Raw genomic sequence first — 13,684 nt, 5'->3', positions numbered from 1 at the left:
ATTGAACGCAGCTATCTCTATGATTTGTGAATAGGCTGCTCAATGAGTTCAAAAAAACATTTCCCTCTAGCTCCAGCTGGCAAGATGTCAAGATTGAAAAACACATTTCCTGGTTCCCTTCTTGCCCCAATTGGGATGGATGACCCTAATTCTCACCACCCCATTTCCTTAAGCCATTAGCAGTGATTGAATCTCTGCCCATCCCAATGAGCCCCACACAGACGACTTTAATGCACAGCAGCACCCGTAATAGAGAGAACTATGTTGTGAAACTTCAAATTTACTTTTAATTTCATCTCTGACAGACCAAATAGAAGCCATGGCTCATACTTTGCTATAGCCACTTAGCACTGGAGGGAAATCCAGGCATCGCCCGGTTTGTAGCAGCTGCCCCCTCTCGTTAGCCCCTGGTCAGGTTGCCCTGTCTCCCTGTCTATGGTGGTGGTTTTCAGTCCATAGGAAGGGTTCACCTTGACGGAGCTGGTTCAGAAAGCACAGCTAGAAGCCTGTGTCCCGGAGGCACTGGGGATCCAACAGGAGAGAGACAATAAGACAGCCACGTGTCCTCTCACTGCACATCCACTCACTGCACATCTAAGTCATGCTGCGTGCGGAAGGAGTGTCATGAAACACACAAAGCATTACAAGCAATATTCAGCTTCTTAAGTGACCAGGCATCGTTTACCTGCTACACAGTTTCAGAGTAGGAAAATATAATAATAGCAACATCACCATTGACTATTACCTCTCTTTATCCTCACAATAAATCCATGAGGTACCATGATCCCCGTTTTATAGGTGAGATAATACAGTGGTTCTCAACCTTCTGGCCCTTTAAATACAGTTCCTCATGTTGTGACCCAACCATAACATTATTTTCATTGCTACTTCATAACTGTAATGTTGCTACTGTTATGAATCGTAATGTAAATGTCTGATATGCAGGATGGTCTTAGGCGACCCCTGTGAAAGGGTCGTTTGACCCCCAAAGGGGTCGTGACCCACAGGTTGAGAACCGCTGAGATAATAGGAGGCTTAGAAAGGCTGAGTAACTTGATTCACAATCCAGAACAAAAATTTCAACCCAGACTTATCTGATTCCCAAGCCTTTGCTTTTTATCACTGTGCTCAGCTGCCTTCCATCGTCCTGGGAGTCAGCCTGAAAACCTTCAGGAAGGTGAGGTTGAGCTGGACCTTGTGAGCAGTGTGTGGCTTGGACTGCCTTGGATTGAGGGGGAAGGTGAGAGGACATGTTCCAAATCACTCAGTTTATATCCCTGTGGCTTAGAACACTGCCTAGTACAGTTGGCCCTTGAGCAACACAGATTTGAACTGCACAGGTCCACTTATATGCACATTTTTTTCAGTAAGTACATACAATACTGTAAATGTATTTTGGTTCCTTATGATTTCCTTAGTAACATTTTCTTTTCTCTAGCTTACTTTATTATAAGAATACAGTATATAATACTTATAACGTACTAAGTAAGTGTTCATCAACTGTTTATGTTATCAGTAAGGCTTCTTTCTGGTCAACAGTAGGCTATTAGTAGTTAAGTTGGGAGAGAGTCAGAAGTTACGCATGGATTTTTTACTGCATGGAGCATTGGCATGTTATTCAAAGGGCAATTGTATAGGGCAGAAGCTCAATACCAACTTAATGAATGAATGAGAAGCTGTACAAACAAAGGCAAGGAGATGGGTATAAGGGTGAAGAACAAGAGCTGGGAAAGGGAAAATGAGGAAGTGGAAGAGGAAAGAAGAGCAAAGAGACCAGATCAGAGCACAGTGTTCATTGTGGCAAAGGGTAGGATATGAGCTTACGTCAACCACATGGAACAACTTAATGGGGGGCTAACATTCTAGGGTGAGGAATTCAGATTTAGGTCTATGCATTGTCATAAAATAAATCCCTACAGAGGGGCCCAACAAGGTGAAAGCCCTGATTTAGAAGGATTAATCTGACTTAGTGAGCAGGAGGGGCTGGAGGTAGAGGGACCAGAGACAGGGAGACCAGCAGATGCTGCTTCCATCACGTGAGAACACCAGGGAACTCGCTGTGGAGGGGGTGAGTGTGAGCTAGAGGAAGAGCCAGGCACACACCTGTGTCTTACTTAAACAGACAAGAGAGTTAGGCATCCTATCATGACTGAATTGTCTACAAGTAGAAGACAGTAAGGAAACATACAAACCCTCTTCATCCACAGCACACTCAGATCGGGAGATATTTTGAAACTATCCAGCACAGCTTCACTGCACAAAGAAGTACTTTTTAAAATCTTTGGTCACCAGGTCAAAGGAATTGGCTACTGGTCTGCGTATGTGGTTTTAAGTGCTTTTAATGATCTTCGTTGGCTTGAGGTGGTGTTGTTTTTGTTTGTTGTAAATCAGTTCCTTTGTCAAACAGGTGGACCCTCTTGCTAATAAGAGTCATGAGCCATAGGCACCCCTTGCTATAGAAACGTCCCCAGCCAGAGGGCCAACCTGTTGAGATCAAGGCCAGGTCTTGTCCTTTTGAGGGACCCTCACAAGGGGTTCAGCACTGGAGACACAGAAATGGAGGCTTCGCCAAGATCTGCTGCCTTGACTTCCTAGGAACTGGGAGAGCTTTCCCTCTAAGTTCTGTACAGAGTTGGCACTTAGCTGCTCCTAATAAATGCTCAAAGAGCTACCGAAGCTCCAGTGTGTGCCCAACGTCAGTTCTCCGACTATACTTTGTCCACATACACCCATAGGGGTTTTGCCTTTAAGAAATGCGCCTGAGGGTTGGTAGTACTCTGTTACTCTGTGAACACAAAAGGATTTGAAAGTGCAGACCTATGGATGCCCATTCAGTCATTCAACAAGGTGTTTGCTGTCTACTAACTATCAGGCGCTGTTTATGCCACTAAAAATGTATCTGTGAACAACACAGGCAACCCTGCCTTCGTGAAGGTTACCTTCTAATAGAAGGAGGCAGGTAAAAAACAACAAATACAGCAAATAACTAAATCAGTAGGTTGGAAAGTGGTAAGTGTTATGGAGAAAATAAGGAGTGTGGGGAGTGGGAGCAGTATCACAATTTTAATTAAGATAGAGTAGGCCTCACTGAGGTTGTGGCATTGCTCAGAGACCTGCAGGACATAACCATCTGTGTTGTCCCTTAATTGGAATACTGAAATTTAAAGTCTGCCCTAAAACACCAAACTTAAGGTAAAGATAAAGCATCCGCTTATATCTGGTAGGGGCCAATTTGGAGACAGGTCCTCTTTTTATGAAGCTAAGCAGACACATGTTTTAAACACTTCCATTTTCACAACAAAAGCAATCAGAAATTTTCTGAGGCAGAATGTGTTAAAACGCCATCTCCATAACCCTGTTTGTGTAAAAAAGTTCCCCTTGTTAAAGATCTGGTCTTCCCCGGCAGTGCCATGCTTTCTCTGAAAACCACAATAACAACGACTTTCCTCTCAAGATTCAAAACAGAAACCAAAATCTGCAGGAGATAATTAACTAGCCAACGGCAAGTCTTAGCATTAATTCGGTGGTATGTGAGGTTATGAAAATTCCCTCTGCCAGAGAAACAATCCACTGTCCCATTGCTCACCCAGCCACCTTTCCTTCCCACTTGGTGCCACACTTCTGGCTTTTAGAGGGGGAAAGAGAGGAGAGGCATGGAGTTATCCTATATAATAAAGAGGTAATATGCAAATTGACCATCATGCCCTCACACAAGATGGCCGCCCCCATGTGATCATAAGATGGCCGCCACAAGATGGCCAGCAGGGGAAGGCAGTTGTGGGTGATCAGGCCAGCAGGAGAAGGCAGTTGGGAGGGACCAGGCCAGCAGGGGAGGGCAGTTGGGGGCGATTGGGCCTGCAGGGGAGGGCAGTTGTGGGGGACCAGGCCTGCAGGGGAGGGCAGTTGGGGGGACCATGCCTGCAGGGGAGGGCAGTTGGGGGGGACCAGGCTGGCAGGGGAGCAGTTTGGCATCGATCAGGCTGGCAGGCAGAAGCAGTTAGGGGCAATCAGGCAGGCAGGCAGACGAGAGGTTGGGAGCTAGCAGTCCTAGATTGTGAGAGGGATGTCCTACTTCCTGTGGGATCGGGCCTAAACTGGCAGTTGGACATCCCCCAAGGGGTCCCAGATTGGAGAGGGTGCAGGCTGGCTGAGGGACAACCCCCCCCCCCCAAATTTCATGCATCAGGCCTCTAGTATGTTCTATAAATTTGATATCTGTCCAACCAATGATCGATCACAAGTCATGTTTAAGTGCATGTTGTTAAAGTGTAACCTCTCTTCCAGATTGAAAGCAATTGTGATACGAATGCTTATTTTCAAGACTTTTGGATTCCAAATGGCTCCCATATCTAGGGATTTGGTCTTGAACAGAACCAATTTAGAGAAAGTTCCTGGGGGAAGATTTCATGATTCCTGAAACACAATGGTTGTCCCAGAAATTAGAAAGTCCATAACGTGAGTTTGTGTTACATGTTTTAACTGAGTTTGTGAGTGGTGTTCATGACTACTAAGTGGCTCTGTTCATGGATTCATCCATCAGAGCCAATACCGCCACATCCACGTGTCTACCTCCCGCCCGCCTTCCTCTGGCAGCTCATATATCTTCACTTCTGACTTTGCTCCACAGAGCTCAGGCCTTCCCCAATTCTGAGCTGCCAACAGCAGAGCGCTTGGCTGGAGCACTTTTAAATATTCATGTGAAAGGAAGGAACTCAACTTCTGCTTTTGGGTCATTTAGTAACAGTTGCTCTATTTCTTTTTCTTCTATTAAGCAATCTATTTGCACAGAAAAATATAACCACCAAGTGATTTTTTTGAACCAAGTATTAAAAGTAATGATAATAAATTAAAATATGCCAGGTATTTACATAACCTACCATGCTCACTGGGCACATCTAGCAATGTGTTGTGAGCCCTTTCAGAGGGGAAATAACAAAGAACTTAAATGACCCAAAATTTTTTATCAAATAAAGAAGAAAAAAGGAGGAAGACGAGGAGGAGGAGGAGGAGCAGGGGGAGAAAAGCATGGCTTAATTGTGATTTGACCTGACAAGGAACACTGCCTGCTTCAAGCAAAACTACTTCAGACCATTGGGCACATCGTCAGGTTGATGTTGACAATGTGCCCTGTTTATTTTCTCCAACTTTTCCAGACACTCAGTTCCAAGGCTTAATGTAGAACCAGTAAATACATCTGTTAAAGCACAGGAAGAAATGAGAAAATGGATGTTTTCTTCCTCAGGGAGGCTCAATATATAAACATTTTCCTTTGAACTCAGGACTTTCCACATCCACAGAGCAAACTTGATCTCACTATAACCTCAACCACCCCCTACGGTGGGAAGGAATTAACTGTGACGAGATGAAGCAATGTGCCCAAGATCCGAGTGCAGTGACCGTGCCAGCACTGGAACTCAGGTCTGCTGACCGCCAGAACAGGCCAGTGCTCTTTTGCCCAAGGCTAAACATATAACTAACAAGAAGGTAAAATGAGTCCCTGCTTTCTAACTTCCAGCAACGTCCACTTCCCACCCTCTCCCACCCCCCTCAACACATCTTACTTCTGTAAACAGGCAATTGTGACCAGCGTCTCTTCTAAGTCTTTTGGTTGAGTGCTGCCTGTCTTAGCTGCAGGGCTGATATTCAACATATGTAACAACTGGTATGACCCAAGCACTGACCAATCAGAAGGAGCCCTGGCCCACTGAAGGGTCAGGCACCTGGGGGCTCCCCTCGCCTGCAGTGGGCCACATTAGCCCAAGGGGGTGGGGTGGAATCAGAGGGATCCCAGGGAAGCTCTGCGTAGGGCAGCTTCAGAAGGAAACTTGTAAAGGATCCAGTCTTCTGTCATTTGTATGCCGTGTGTACAGTGTTTTTGATTTATCATTCATTCAACAAATATTAAATCCCTGCGATATGCAGAATCTCATGGGAAAAAACAAAAGCAGTCAGACATGCCCTCACGTCTTAGCTTATTCCCTGATAGACTACATAAGAAATGTACCTCAGTAGCTACACTAGATACCAGAAAGTGGTCTGTGATTTAAGATGGGTCCAGGAAAATGGGTGTGGCAGACAAAAAAAGGAGGGATCTTTCTGCTTGTAGATCAGAGAAGGCTTTCTGGAGCGCTCATTTCAGCTGTGGCTTTTAAAGGGTGGGGAAGATTTCGTGAGGAAGAGCTAAAAGGGACCAGGCTTCAGGAAGAAGAGAAGTGGCACACACAGGTAAGAAAGCAAGAAAGCAAGAAGAAAGGAAGGGAGGGAGGGAGGGAGGGAGGGAGGGAGGGAGGGAGGGAGGGAGGGAGGGAGGGAGGGAGGGAGAAAAAAATGGTCAGGTAAGTAAAGGCAACAGCTGTAGTCCCTCCTGGCTAGAGTGCATGCGAAGGCATCAGCACTCAGTGGAGGTGGCAGACAGGTAAGGGGGTGGGAGTGATCCCTGCAGTTCAAGGCAAGTTCCCTGGGAGCCCTCTCATTTCTAAACTGGCCAGGCACTCCCTCCCTCAGTTCTTACCAAACTAAAGAACAAGCAGGCATCTGCCAAGTGGCCTGAGGAAATTCATATCCTTGCCTGGCTCTGAGGAGGCAGGCGAGTGTTGGCGATTGAATGCTGCCCCTGGAACCGCTGCCTGGGAACAGGATGCATTCTCCCAGAAGACTTGGAGGCAGCCCAGCTCTCTAATCCAATCTGGTTCTGGAGCCAGAAGGGAGTGCTCGGCCATGGGCGGCGGGTGCTCCCTAGTTCCTAGCACAAACTCAATGTAGGTTGGAGGTGGGGAAGGGGAGGGCTGGCAAAAGACAGATCTAAAGTAGGAGTAGGCAGAGAACACCGGGAGAGGGCATTTGAGAAGGATGCTTGATGCTCAGAGTCTGATGCAGAAAAACTTGGAGAGATTAGAAAGTTGTTTTGCCATCCTCTAGAGTAGATGAGTCCCTCATAATGTTAGTGTAATGACAGACACTAGTAATGTAATAAAAGTAAGAGCATGGGCTGCAGGGATCCACCAATCTGGTCCAAGTCCTTTCCTTGTCAGGAGAGCACAGTTCCTGTTTCCCTAGAGTGATGCACTGGCAGCGAGGGTGCACGGGTTCAGGTGAAGTTAGGAAAAGGGAAATCAGTGAGTAACAATTTGTCAGTGCTTCTCTACCATAATGCAGGGAAGACGGGGCTCTGTTCTCCAGGACTGTAGAGTCCTCACCAGAAATACCTTAGAGCAAATGCACATGGGGTAACTGGCCACCCTGTCTGAGGGCTGTGCTCCCTGAGAGCAGCCTGCTCCCTCTGCCATTCATCTGCCTTCTGATCTGCAACCCAGTTTTCCGAGTGGACTTGTGTTAGCGCGTCCTGTATACATAGCCAGCACAGTTTTCAGACAAAGCCTTTCTCCTATTGCCCTGTTTTTCAGATTGGAGTCTTTAATCACATTCACAGAGAGGTCCATGAATTCTTTAGAATAATTTTAAAGTTAGTGTTTTCATTTTCAAGATAAATAAAAAATTTAACATAAGCATTACCTGGATTGACACCTTTTTTACAGAGTAATGCCACGTAATAGCAAAGCCCAGTCTGGGTTTGCCCTTATGGCTGTTTTTAAAGTCTCATAATGTAAGTGTGAATTTAATGTTACCCAAACTGGGATATAGTCAAGAGTCTACAAGGTTTCAATTTTGAGAAAGAGTAGCTGTTATAACGAATCTAGCAGGCTAGTTTATACATCAGTCTCATGAGTTTGGCTATGATGAACTGATCCTTTCCAGCTTAACCACTCAGAGTGAAGAGGCCCAGAAGTTACTGACCCTGTAAAGGTGAGGATCAGATCTGTCATATTTGTACCAATATATTGCCAATCAGCAAAGCAGCCAGATGCCTCCTGAAAAGCTCTGCTCTCTTTAGTGGGACAGATGGATTGTGATTGGTTAATTGGAGAAACCAATCTTAGATTTGAAATAAAAGACTTTGGTCCTAAATCCCTTAATCTCTGCTCTGAAACTTATAAAATACTAGAGGCTCCGTGCACGAAATTTCATGCACTGGAGGGGGGGTCCCTCAGCCCAGCCTGCCCCTTCTCACAGTCTGGGAGCCCTCAGGGGCAGGAGGCAACCTGGCGATCAGGGGAAGGCGACGCCCCCATCACACCTCTGCTGCTGCCACTGCCGGCAGTGCAAGCCTCGGCCGGCCCTGGTTACTTGAGCCTTGGGCAGCCGCCATCCGAAGTTTGCCTGCACCTCGGGCTGGCCCTGGGTGGCTGGGGGGCTAAGGGGACTGGGCACCACCATCTTGTGGCTGTGGGTGCCACCATCTTTGAAGGCGTGGCAGTCAATTAGCATATCCTCTCCTTATTGGCTGTGGGTGCTGCCACCTTTGTGACGGCATGAGGGTCAATTAGCATATTCCCTATTTATTAGATAGGATAGGCAATACTACTACTACTGCCACTACCATCACCGCCCCCAGGGATGTTGTGCTAATAATTTCTGGCTTTCTGTCATGCTGGGTCTGTGTAGCCCCACTCCTGACACAGTACTCTAGGGGCTTACAATTTGATGAGATGAGAACAGAGAGGCATGAGAAAGAACAATGTTTGGGAAAGTCATCCCTGAAGCCTGGAGACTAGCTCTGGGGGAACTAGCAAAGTTTCTTTAGGCAAATAGTGCATCTCCCAGTTGCAGTAAACATTTTGGATGCAAGTTACAAAGTAACAGAGGGAACTCATTGGCTCTTATAACTAGGGGTGCAGGGTGGGTCGGGCTTCAGGTGTGGAGGCAGCGGCTCTGCACTGCCCTCAGGACAATCTCTTTTTGCCCCCCCCCCTCCCCTGCCCATCCTGCCAAACACAGCATGTGCCTCACCCTCAGGCTGGCTCTCCTCATGGATGAAGGATGGCTGCCAGCAATGTGTAGGCTACATGCTTCCTCATTTGGGGCACTGCTTATGCTCAGCTTTCCAAGCAAGAATTCCAAGATTTACCCTGATTAGAGTCCTTGACATCTCTCTCCTCCAACATTGCACATCCAGTCTATCAGAGAATTGTTGGGTCTACCTTCAAAATATATCTACATCCAACCAGCCCTCACCACTTCCACTGTTGCCACCCTATTGCCAGCCATTGGCATGTCACCTGGATTATTGGAGTCATTTCCTAACTGGTCTCCCTGCTTCTGCTCCTGTCCTCAGTGCAGCAGCCTGAGTGATACTTTACAAATGAAAGTCAGACCACATCACTGCTCAGAATCCTCCTATAGCTTCCCATCTCGCCAGCTGAAAGCCAACAGCCTATAAGGGTGTGATCTGGCTCCCCTGTAACCCTTCTGACCTCACTGCCTGTCACCTCCCCCCCCCCCCCCACCACACACACATACACACTCCACTCCGGCCACACTGGCCTCTGGTTTCTATTAACATGCCAGGTGCGCTCAGCTAATGATTGGGGACTCTGTAGTGGCTGTCCCTTCTGCCTGAGACACTCTTCCTCCAGAGAGCTACATGGCCCACTTTCAAGTCGCTTTGTCAGTGACGCCTACCCAAGGCACCCACTGAAAATTGCCAGGCCCACAGACACCCTGCACTCAGGATCCCGCCCTTACTTATTTTTCCCCACAGTACTGCTCACCTAGTATACTTATTGATTGATTGACCGTTTCCCCCCCCCCCCCCCCCCCCCGCTAGGATGTAAGGTATTCTTGTCTCTTTGTTTTACAGATGTTTCCCCAGACCCCGGACTAGTTGATAGCAGGTGTTAAAAAATTTTTGTTAAGTGAACAAATGCTTTCGACTGACCTGGATACCCAGTCTACTTCTGAAGTCTTGGGTGGGAAGGGGGTGGTGCTTAAATCCTTACAGCTGGGAATAGGACCTCCCAAATTGGACTCAACTGGGTGACTCCAGAGCTTAGAGTTTAGATTATGCTCCAAGAAAGAAGCTGGTAAGAATCGACAGGTAATGAGGTTAACAGCGCCCATAGTGGTTATTGAATATAATTATTCCTGGGTCCCATCACAAAACTACAAATCAAAATTTTGAGGGGCGGGGTAATCAATCTGCTTCCAAAAATATTTCTTTCTTTCTTGTTCTTTTTTATTTTTATCTTTTTAATCAGCAGGCCCAGGTGATTCTTCTAATCACTAAAACTGAGAATAGTTTGCAGAATGCTCAGCAGGCTCAACACAGGTGTAATAGGAAACGCAACTACACCATGACAAAGAGAACTGAGATATAATGAGTGGTAGTAAGCGAACAGAAGGAAGGATGTATAAATAGAAGAGGAAAGATGTTCTCACATTTAGAAGAAGGAAACCCAAAGACCAACATGTGGGGGGGGGGGGTGGGGGTGTTCCCAGCACTGTCCAAGGGACGGAGACCAGACCTGGGAGGACAGACAATCTGGTCCCTAGCCAGGGTTGGGAGGTGATTTGTCAAGCTCTGCAATGTGAAATGGTCTACAGAACCACCGGTATTAGTCTGTTAGGGCTGCCTTAAAAAGTTAAAGCAACCAGCTGGTTTAAACTACTTATTGTCTCAAAGTGCTGGAGGCTAGACGTCTCAAGGAGCTGGCAGGATTGATTCCTTCTGGGTGCGGGCTGGGCGGGGAGGGGGAATTCATTCTGTGCCCCTCTTCTGGCTTCTGGTGGTTTGCTGGCAATCCTTGGGGTTCCTTGGCTTATAGATGCATCATGCCGATCTCTGCCTTCATCCTCACATGACGTCCTCCCTCTATGTGTGCATCTGTGTACAAATTTTCCTTTTTTTACAAGGACACCAGTCATATTGGATTAGGAGCCACTCTACTCTTAATCTTAACAAAGTACATCTGCAATGAATCTGTTTCCAAATAAGGTCACATCCTGAGGTGTTAGGAGTTAGGACTTCGACATGTGAATTGGGAGGGGACACAATTCAACCCATAACACCATCCCTTTCTCTTTTGTGCTTGTGAGATCACCAAACAACTTCCTGGGCACTAGGAGTGTTCCCAGGTACCCAGGATTGAGCAGCGAGGGTCCTGGAGAACATAGCCACGCGTCCTTGGTCACTGGAGATGAATGTCCCCATGTGAGTGGTCATGCTATCCACTTGAGTCTTTGGTGAGTCTGGCTAGCATGAATCCATTCCTGAAAGCCTGGTCACTGTAGTTGCACTGACAATGTGAGTTTTGGGGACTACACAGCTGTCAAACCCCATCTGTCCAAAATGATGGATGTCATTACAAAGGGGATGGAGATACCTGAGTCGCAGGCAGGGATTCCCAGATATTCGGCCACAGACAGTCCATCCTTTCACTGGTCCATCTTCCCTGAACAACAGGCATTTTGAAAAGTGGTAAACTTCTGAGCTCGTCCTAGGACCTGAGTGAATAAAGCTGTCAACCCAGGAAAATGCCCACCTGCCTTTACTAAGCTCTGACAAGACAGCCACGTACCTTTTGTATCTGGGAGCCTCCACCGAGGAGAAGAAAGGTCTTGATTTCAACTTAAATATTCTTGCTTGTCAGTATCCTTTTCTGGCTTCATCAAATGTCTTTCAGGTCTTGTGTCCCTAAAAAGAATACAGGGCTAAGACTTAGTGGAAGATCTCAGAAGGCCCAGACATTGTCATAAACTAGGAAAGATGTTCTCTTAGACTAGCTTAGAAATTTTATCAATTAATCTCCTTGTCTATCCATACAAAAGGACACAATCAAATGGCCTTAAAATGGCTCAGTTATGGTTGGTTACATATGTAACATGAACTCTCTGGGCCATTAACACTAATTCTAAGCTGGAGAGTTTTAGATCCAGGCTAGGTTTTTATTTAAAATTCAAATCACAATAGCCAAAACTTGAGTACAATGAGATTTCCAAACCCTAGTCGTTGACCCAGAATTTAATCCAATAAAATTTTAATACAGTTAGAAGCCCTCTTACCAGAACACTGCTTAACCAACTCACTGGCTTAACCTTCACTCTCTATCCCTCTCAAACCCCCACTGACGCCAGGTGTACTGAATGCTAGGAGGCTACTGTTTCACACAGTATTTTTCAAACTGTCAGTCTTCATATCAACGGACTGGGTTGAAATAAATTCACTGGGTCATGACTAGCATTTTAAAAATGAAACAGAACAGAATGGTTGAATAGTATGCTTAGAATCACTTATTTCTTCTAAAATGTGTTTACTGCCTCATAAAACAATGAAATATGAGTGTGGGAAAAACCCCGAACAAATAAAAGGAGACATGAAAAATGATATAAAAATAAAGTTGAATGATTTGAAAAGATTCTATAAAGGCAGGTCACTTAAAAATAAGTAATAAAAACTGATGTTAAATTAGTTTTGAGCTAGAAAACTGTAAGAGATGAGGAAGAAATTGTAAAGCCTAAAGGAACTCCACACAGATACTGTTTTATGTGTCTTTAGCTCTTTCTCCACTGTAGAGAAACAAAGGCAAGAAATCCAAAACCAAATCTATCAAGAGTGGGATTACTGTAAGGAAAAAAATGAGTAATTTCAATCAGATCACCCACACAGTGAGCCCGACACCTAAAGACTGGGGAATGAATGTACAATTATATGCTCTAAGTAAAAATAAAAAGTTTAAAGTTCAATATGTTTTATAATTTCAATGACACCTGACAAAAGGACATATATTTTTAAATTTGGGCCAGTTTTTAAAATATGATGAAATAGGATTTGAATGTTATAAACTCATTGCACCTATCAATGAAGATAGAAACCATAAAACAACTACCTTGGCCAGTGTGTTCAGTGGTTAGAGCAGGGGTGGGCAAACTTTTTGGCTCGAGGGCCACAATGGGTTCTTAAACTGGACCGGAGGGCCGGAACAAAAGCATGGATGGAGTGTTTGTGTGAACTAATATAAATTCAAAGTAAACATCATTACATAAAAGGGTACGGTCTTTTTTTTTTTTTAGTTTTATTCATTTCAAACGGGCCGGATCCGGCCTGGGCCGTAGTTTGCCCACGGCTGGGTTAGAGCATCACCCCCTCATGCTGAAGGGTCTCCAGTTAGATTCCCGGTCAAGGGCATGCAGATTTGATCCCCAGCCCTGGTCCCCTGGTCCGGGCGCATGCAAGAGGCAAGCAATCGATGTGTCTCTCTCACATCGATGTTCCTCTCCCTTCTTATCTTCCTCTCTCTCTAAAAAACCAATGGGAAAAACATATCCTTGGGTGAGGATTAACAACAAAATGAAATCACAAAGCAACCTCTTAATGTGTCAAAGAATGACATGATTAGAGCAAAGGACAGGAAACACACACACACACACACACACACACACACACCACAGTTTCACACCAGGAAGGACTACTCACTCACAAGCTAAAGACTCATGACCAGCCCAGATAACTAATTTTCTGCAAATCTTTTCCTGCTTCCTTGGCACTGTCCTCTCGCCCCACTACAAGTAGCTTCTCCTTCATGTCCCACTTGCTGCTGTAAGTCTGTCTACGGAGGGACCTACCAGAGCCCCATGAAATAATTCCCGGTACATCACTGTTTATATATGCATGTCCACCAATTAGACCCAAAGCTCCTGACAGATAAGGGCCCAGTTTTGCCTGGTATTCTTAGCATCAGCCTGGGGCCTGGCACTTGGTAGGTGCTTATTAAATGTTCGTTAAATGAACGACTCTGTGCACAGATGAAGTATTGTCCTAATTTTCAATAAAATGGAACGTAACTGAAGT

The 13,684-nt window shown here is 45.7% G+C and overlaps 1 long non-coding RNA gene across 2 annotated transcripts; it reads right to left on the bottom strand.

Annotated features, from left to right (window-relative positions):
• Positions 1-264: 264 nt before the first annotated feature.
• On the bottom strand, positions 265-12,751 carry LOC132238521 (uncharacterized). Of its 2 annotated transcripts, XR_009453816.1 has the most exons (4): positions 12,723-12,751; positions 11,415-11,530; positions 11,220-11,340; positions 265-522 (listed from the first exon to the last, which is right to left on the bottom strand). It is a non-coding gene; the product is annotated as an uncharacterized LOC132238521 (long non-coding RNA). The 2 variants fall into 2 exon arrangements; XR_009453815.1 differs by lacking the exon at positions 265-522 and having other exon boundaries at positions 10,768-11,340.
• Positions 12,752-13,684: the final 933 nt, after the last annotated feature.

This window comes from Myotis daubentonii, chromosome 7 (genome assembly GCF_963259705.1).
Source record: "Myotis daubentonii chromosome 7, mMyoDau2.1, whole genome shotgun sequence".
Taxonomy (NCBI): domain Eukaryota; kingdom Metazoa; phylum Chordata; class Mammalia; order Chiroptera; family Vespertilionidae; genus Myotis; species Myotis daubentonii.
This window is presented reverse-complemented; position numbering and strand designations above follow the sequence as displayed.